Source organism: Mus pahari, chromosome 1, assembly GCF_900095145.1.
Source record: "Mus pahari chromosome 1, PAHARI_EIJ_v1.1, whole genome shotgun sequence".
Taxonomy (NCBI): Eukaryota; Metazoa; Chordata; class Mammalia; order Rodentia; family Muridae; genus Mus; species Mus pahari.
This window is the reverse complement of record NC_034590.1, coordinates 72213839-72221886: the sequence shown is the minus strand read 5'-3', so window position 1 is coordinate 72221886 and position 8048 is coordinate 72213839. Positions and strand designations below refer to the sequence as shown.

The following is an 8048-nucleotide window of genomic DNA, read 5'->3' as shown; positions in this document are numbered from 1 at the left end:
GTGTGTGTGTGTGTGTGTGTGTGTGTGTGTGTGTGTGTGTGTGTGAGATTTAACTGCTTTGTAACACCAGCACTTGAGAGGCTGGGGCAGGAAGAGCACCCCAAGTTCAAGAGCCAGCCTGGGCTAGATAGTGAATCGGTAGGAGTCTATTTTCAGACATCTTCTCATTATTCAGCCGTACCCTCAAAGCGCTTCCCGTCTAGGGGAGAGGACAGCCAAGTTGCGCGTCTCGCTTTATTTAGCCCTTCAAACGATTAGGTAACAAAGCCAAGGAGGGAATTGAGGTTCAAAGAGGTTAAGTGCTCAGCCAAGGTCAGCTGGCTGGTTAAGTAGCAGGGCTGTGACATAATCCAGCTCACAGGTCTGGGAAGCAAGTAAAGACAGAACCAGAGTTCTCAAGATCGGTATTCAAAAAGGTGAGATTCAATGTCCCTGTCCTATCCTGCCCCAAGAGCCCAACCCCCATAGCAAAGTATAATGGTTTTTTCCTGTGGAGTCTATAATACTCTCCCAGAAGTGACATTCGTCCAACACAGGAAACCCACACACTTTGCTCTCTCCCCATGAGAAACTGAGTACACTCAGCTCTGAGAGAGGCACCACTGCCCCACTCCTCACTGAGGACAGGCCTGGGCACAATGGGAGCACTGGCCCCCCTCCTCACTGGGGACAGCCTGGGCACAATGGGAGCACCGCCCCCCTCCTCACTGAGGACAGCCTGGGCACAATGGGAGCACTGCCCCACTCCTCACTGAGGACAGGCCTGGGCAAAATGGGAGCACTGCCCCCTCCTCACTGAGGACGAGCCTGGGCACAATGGAAGCACACAATAGGGATTCTGACTGGGGATACTAAATACAAGAAACACACTATATCCTACACACCACTTCAGATTACAGAAACTACAGAGCACAGAGGAACAAGCTACGGGACCCTTGAGAGCAGAGCTGTGCCCTGCAGAACAACGAGCCTAATCTATGCAGATGAGCTGCACTTGGTCAAATGGGTGTCCTAATGAAGGGACTGGGCACCACCATTTGGTTTTTTTGTTGTTATTGTTGGTTTGGTTTGTTTGTTTTTGAGACAGGGTTTCCCTGTGTAGCCCTGTAGACCAGGATGAACTAGAACTCCCAGATCGTCAAACCCCTACCTCCTAAATGCTTGAGTTAAAGGCATGGGCTTTTGGGGTTTTTAATGATTTACTTTTATTTTATGTGCATTGGCATTTTGTCTGTATGTGTGTCTGTGGAGTTTAGTCCCCTGGAACTGCAGTAACAGACATTTGTAAGCTACATGTGCTGGTGCTGGGTATTGAACTCAGGTCTTCTGAAAAGAGAAGCCAGTGGTTTTAGCTGCTGAGCCATTTCTCCAGGCCTGAGCACCACCATCTGTAAAGTGTGACTCTGGAGTGTGGCACAGCAACTATAAATAGGACATTCCTCCTCCTGCTCCTTTTAACAAGAGATTTGATCTAGAGCTTCATGTATGCAAGACAAATGTTCTATGACTGAGCTAAATCCCTGGGCCTCTTTATGCTTCTCACACTTGAGATGGGATCGCATTAAGTTGCCCAGGTTGGACTAGCATTTGTAATCTTCCTGCCTCAGCTCTTAAGTGCCTCAGATGACAGGTTTGCACCACCAGGTCCCGCTAGTTGTTCGGGGGACAACTAGAGAAACATGAGGGTGATCTGAGTCTTAGATGCACTGAAACTGTATGGAAACAAATGGTGGAAATTTCTGCCCCCTTCCCCCAAAGTACATGACAAAGAGCAGTAAGGAAAATCTATGCTTAGAACAAGCTCAAGCTACAGAAATCTCAGGTGACAACAGCCGTCTCTCTGCCAGAAGTCCAATGGCTGTTTTCGTTTGCATTTCTGAGTTTCTGAAATGTCTGTAGTACTGCTTCAGCAATAATCTCCCCTCCCCACTTTGGTTTTTTTGAGACAGGATTTCTCTGTGTGGCCCTGGCTGTCCTAGAACTCTGTAGACGAGACTGGCCTCAAACTCAGAGATCCACCAGCATCTGCCTCACAAGTGCTGAGATTATAGGTGCGTGTCACCACGCCCAGCTATTAACAAAATTTTTAAAGTACAAAGGTACCCCAGGTCACAACTACATTTTGAGGAATGAGACCTAGTTTAGAAATGAAGAGTTCCAGCTGTCAGCGAGGAGGCGGCCGGATGGATGTGCCTGGCTGAGGACACCAGGTCACATCTTCAGCCCCTTCCCCACCTTCAGCCTCTGAATAAGATAACTGGAATGCACACATACATGCATACACATGCACCCGCACACAAACACCCATGCATGCACAAGTAAACACATTGCAACATTAATAAATTTCATTTTAAAAAAGAGTTTTAAAGTTCAGGTAAGAGGACGGACTGACCTTTGGCATGGCCAAAGCTGTGGGTTCTACCAGCATCAAAAAAAAAATTCAAGAATGAACTCCAACCTTTACCTATAAAACATGGCTTTGAGGAAGTCTGCCTCATTTTTTTTTTCTTTTTTTGGTGTTTTGAGATAGGGTTTCTCTGTATAGCCTTGGCTGTCCTGGAACTCACTTTGTAGACCAGGCTGGCCTTGAACTCAGAAATCCACCTGCCTCTGCCTCCCAAGTGCTGGGATTAAAGGTGTCACCACTGCCTGGCTCGTTTGCTTTTCTAGTCCATGAAAGTGTGTGACTGGATTCCACCACCTAACTCGCAGCCCCAGATCCAGCTCTGTCCTGAGTCAAAGGAGGCAGAGGTGACTGTGAAGCCTGGGCTTACTGTAACTTCCAGACAAGGAAGGTGACCTAACATGCCTGGTAGGGCTCAGAGCAGCCTGGCTCCTCAGGGGCCAGTGTGGAACAGGCTTCCTGGAGAAGCTCAGTCTAGGAGGGGGATGTTTGCCAAGGTCAGGGGCAGAGAGTGCAGTGAGGACCCAGGCCCAGAGCCAGACAGTTTACCAGCTGGCCGAGCCTATCCACCTGGCTCTGTCCGTGGCATGTGTAGCCTAACACTCAAAAGGTCCCTGGTTCCAAATATGCTAGGAGCAATGGATGCTTTCAGGTCTGGGTCACAGAAAGTATAGGATGAGCCTGGGACATCTTACTGAGCTAGAAAGGACATACTCCAAGAACACTTCCACGGGGGAGATACCACATAAGTACTGACCATACTCTTCCCTGCATTCTATTAGAGAATGCACTATTGTAACTTGGCAAACCAACCAGCTTCCTCTACTGTAAAGTTATTCCTCCCACTTTATGTGTTTGGAACCAGGGACCTTTTGAGTATTAGGCTAATAGGTACACCATGCCAGAAACACGCTCGGCAACTCAGTATGCTATTGCCTGGCTTTGGGCCTTGTCCTGACTGCACTCTCTGCCCCTGTTCTTGGATGCATGTGCATGTGCACATGTGTGTAGAGGCCAGAAGTTGACATGGAATGTCTTGATAACTCTCTACTTTGTTGAAATGAGGCAGGATTCATCGTGAACCAAGAGCTCACCAGTTCAGCTTGTCCCAGGAATCCCCCAGCTCTGTCTCGTAGTACTGGGATGGCAGAAGGGCTGCCAGGCCTGTCCAGCATTTGCGTAGGTAATGGGGACCATCCTAGGCCTTCACATTTGCATTTCAAGTACTAAGCCATTTCCCAGGCTCTTATTTTCCCTTGTAATGAATAAGTATTGGATAGGCGGTGCCTTGAAACTATATACATAATTCATTCCCTATCATATATTGTATTTATTTTGCCAGAACTGTATATACTTTGGTTTCTTTTCAATTTATTTTTCTCTTTCTTTTTTTTTTTTCTGGTCTGCAACCTTATTTGACATTCAGCAGGTTAGTTCTCATCCAGATTGACCGTCTATAGAGTTTTGAATGTGATAGCAGGCACATAACTTACCAACGTGTAGAGCTTGTTTGGTGAATCCTCACCCTCATTACATTTTCTGAACAAACACATTCAGATGTGATACAGAACATTCCTTATTCCCTTGGCCCAGACGTCTTTATTAATCACTGGTGTCAATGTGCACATCTGGAGTCCTCATCTCCTGCATGGTGGATTTCCGGGTTTCTTTGAATGCCCAAGGAGCACGCTTCATGAAGCCCACTCCATGGATGCAGTTGTGAACGTTGATTGTGTATTCTCCAGTCACCACCTTGTTGATGGCAGAATGGCCCTTCTTCTTGCCATCCTTCTTTGTGGGAACCACTCTACCAGCCCCAAGCTGGAAAGGCTACTTTGGTTTCTTATTAGGTTCAGTACATCTGTTATCACTGTCTTGTTCATTACTCATTTTAATCAGCTTGTCTTAGATGTAGCTCATGGTAGAGTGATGTCTGACCTAGTTCACCAGGAACTATGGTCTCCAGAACTGGCTACTTTCCGTGGTAAAACTTTGAGAGGCCTGGGAAATCCTGAGAAGCTAGTCAGTCTTCAGGCTGGCTCTCATGTCTTCGGGACAAGGTCAGTAAGATGTCCCAGGCTCATCCTATACTTTCTGTGACCCAGACCTGAAATCAGCCATTGCTCCTAGCATATTTGGAACCAGAGACATTTTGAGTATTAGAGTATGTATGCCATGGCACAGAAACTTGAGCCAGCCAGGAGACTGTTCTTGTCTGGCTCTGGGCCTTGGTCCTCACTGCACTCTCTGCCTCTGAACTTGGCAAACATCCCCCTCCTAGACTGAGCTTCTCCAGGAAGCCTGCTCCACACTGGCCCCCGAGGAGCCAGGCTGCTCTGAGCCCCTACCACCCCTTCTCAGTACTCGCTGGATTCTCATCCTCCCAGCAGAGGCCTGTCCCAGCAGCTGTCAGCGAGGAGGCGGCCAGATAGATGTGCCTGGCTGAGGACACCAGGTCACATCTTCAGCCCCTTCCCCACCTTCAGTCTCTGAATAAGATGACTGGAATGCACACATACATGCACACACATGCACCTGCACACAAACACCCATGCATGCACAAGTAAACACACTGCAGCATTAATAAATTTCATTTTAAAAAGAGTTTTAAAGTTCAGGCAAGAAGAGGACAGAGTTCACTGGCAGAGCCAATGCTTGGTGTGGCCAAAGCTGTGGGTTCTACCAACATCAAAAAAAAAAAAAAAAATTCAAGAATGAACTCCAACCTATACCTATAAAACACGGCTTTGAGGAAGTCGTTTCCCTCTGCCTCGTTTGCTTTTCTAGTCCATGAAAGTGTGTGACTGGATTCCACCACCTAACTCACAGCCCCAGATCCAGCTCTGTCCCGAGTCAAAGGAGGCAGAGGTGACTGTGAAGCCTGGGTTTACTGTAACTTCCAGACAAGGAAGGTGACCTAACATGCCTGGTAGGGCTCAGAGCAGCCTGGCTCCTCAGGGGCCGGTGTGGAGCAGGCTTCCTGGAGAAGCTCAGTCTAGGAGGGGGATGTTTGCCAAGGTCAGGGGCAGAGAGTGCCAGGAGCCCTGCTAGGCTTTAAAGCTTTCAAAGTCTGGATATAGCGTATGTGGATATAGCGTGTGTGAATATAGCATGTATGACAGCTGCCATGTTACAACTGAGTCCCAGAGGGACCAAGCGTCCCCTGAACTCTCTCCAAATCTCGATACGGGAATGGATCCCTATGACTACGTGAGGCTACCCAGAACTCCCGAGCATAACCCTAAGTCAGCACCCCAAGCCCACAGAGCCACAGCAGAAGGAACTGGATAAGCAGGGAGGACTGCCGGGGAACACCCGTGAACACTCTGCAGCAGGCAATTCTACTGCATAACCCAGCTATTACCCCCAGGCACAAGACTTAACACACAAACCTTGGTTTCCCCACATGAAAAACTGGGACAATAATGACAACGACCTCCCAAGGATATTGTGACTAGATGAGATAATGTATGAAATATGCCTAGAATATTGTGACCACTCAAAATATGGCTGTTCTTACCTGGCAGGTTTCCATAGAAAAAGGCCGTATCTGTCTTATTGGTTGCTTAATGGTTACTCCCTTCACAGGACCATCTGCTCAGATATTCTGTGTTGAGAAGTTAGTAGGTCTTCCCTTTCCTTTTTCTGGGCTAAGCCTCCCCAGTGGGAAAACACATCACCCTCATAACCTTCTTCTTTTTTTTTTTTTTTTTTAGATTTATTTATTATTATATCTAAGTACACTGTAGCTGTCTTCAGATGCACCAGAAGAGGGCGTCAGATCTCATTACAGATGGTTTTAAGCCACCATGTGGTTGCTGGGATTTGAATTCAGGACCTTTGGAAAAGCAGTCGGTGCTCTTAACCGCTGAGCCATCTCTCCAGCCCCCTCATAACCTTCTAATGCACAATGCTGAAACGGGCCCAGAGAGGTGTAATGATGGACCAAGGCCACATAGTACCAGAGCAGAGACCGGGAGTTCACAGACTTCTGACTCCAAAGCATCAGAATTGTTGCCCAACTAAAATAGCTGGCCACCAAAGCCTGCTGTCTGAGGACCATACAATGCAGTCCTTATGGCCTTCTGGAGGGATGGCTGGCCAGAGAGAAGAGCTAACAGATTCTTCATCTGACTTGCTTTACCACACCTCCCCAAGTTCAACAGCAGGGCCATGCTTTTCTGAAACCCAGCACCTGGGCTCTGCCTCTCTGAGAAGCCTCAGGCTATCACAGTGCCCTGGCAGGGCCCCACAGGCTCTCAACTTCCCTAGCAGCTCTGGACTGCTGTGTATGCGACAGATCTCTCCTTGCTGCATCCTGGCTACGTGGTCTTAGCTTGAGCAAAGAAAGAAGCTTTAAGTCCCGGCATCAGTGCCTGTCAGAGGAGAATCACCGTTCCCTGGAGGGCACTATGAGGATTAGAGAAGGCTTGCACAAAAGCCTTCAAATATGTGCCTTCTACTGGCCACACCCAAGGAGTGTCTTCCTGATAACCTCCATTGGGCGAGGTTATAAAGAAAAGAGAGGCTGAGAGGACAGGTGGATTCTTGCTCTAGGAAGACCTGTGTAGAACAACTCAGTCATCTTTCATGACCTACAGCCAGACCCAGACCTATGTGGGTGGGACCAGGAGCAGGGGATCTAAGAGGCCAGGATGGCACAAGTCCCATAGCAGGGCCTCGACCCTATCTCTGTTCTGGCTCTCCCCTCCACTTCACCGTTTCCACAGGAAACCAGGCCCCGGGCATCTGACGGAGGACCTGCTTCTTGTCTTAGGATTCTGGGCTCCCTAGAACTCCTCAGACCCTTCTCCAGAGGCTGGCAAGAAGGAAGAGGAAAGACACCTGTCAGTCCTGCAACAATGAGAAGTGAGGTAGCCACTCCTCCAGGTCTGTCCCAAACGCCTCCCAGGACATCCCCTCACTGGCTCCTCTCCTAATGTGTCTGCTGTCTTGTTCCTAAATTCTTCAGGCTGTGCTGTGCCCTAGACCCCCTTGTCCTCTCCTCTCCAGGCAATCGTTCTGTCTCAAGTAGGCATTGCATTCTTCTGCCTGCAGTTCTGTGGCCCCTGACATAGACCAAGTGCTCAGTTAAGAGCTGCTTCATGAATGGGGCCCATAGAGAGGCTATGCCAGCATAGGCTTCTCTAACTCAGAATGCTGGATATTGGCTACTAACTCATAGTCTTCCAGTTCAATTCAGATACCTGCACAGCTCGGAAAGACCACTGAGTACTTGTAAAAATGTTTGCCTTAAGGAAAATTCCTCTGACAAAGGAGTAGAGGGGTTGGAGTGGATCAGAAATACCAAGAGGCAGCTCCAGGAAAGATCTGGAACTTGTTTTTTAAAATCTTTAATAGTCAAAAAAGTAAATGAGCTAGTTAGGACTGTGGGCCTACAATCTCAGCTCCTTAGGAGGTGGAAGGAAGAAAGACGCCCTTTGAAAACTAGCCTGGCTGGGCGGTGGTGGCGCACACCTTTAATCCCAGCACTTGGGAGGCAGAGACAGGCAGATTTCTGAGTTCGAGGCCAGCCTGGTCTACAAAGAGAGTTCCAGGACAGCCAGAGCTACACAGAGAAACCCTGTCTTGAAAAACAAAAACAAAAACAAAAAAACAAAACAAAAGAAAACCTAGACCTGAA

General features: G+C 48.2%; 1 protein-coding gene across 1 annotated transcript in view; it reads right to left on the bottom strand.

Moving 5' to 3' along the window:
• Window positions 1-8048, bottom strand: part of Stard10 (StAR related lipid transfer domain containing 10) — a 25475-nt gene that overhangs the window by 4287 nt on the left and 13140 nt on the right. The gene's annotated exons all lie outside the window — the stretch shown is intronic.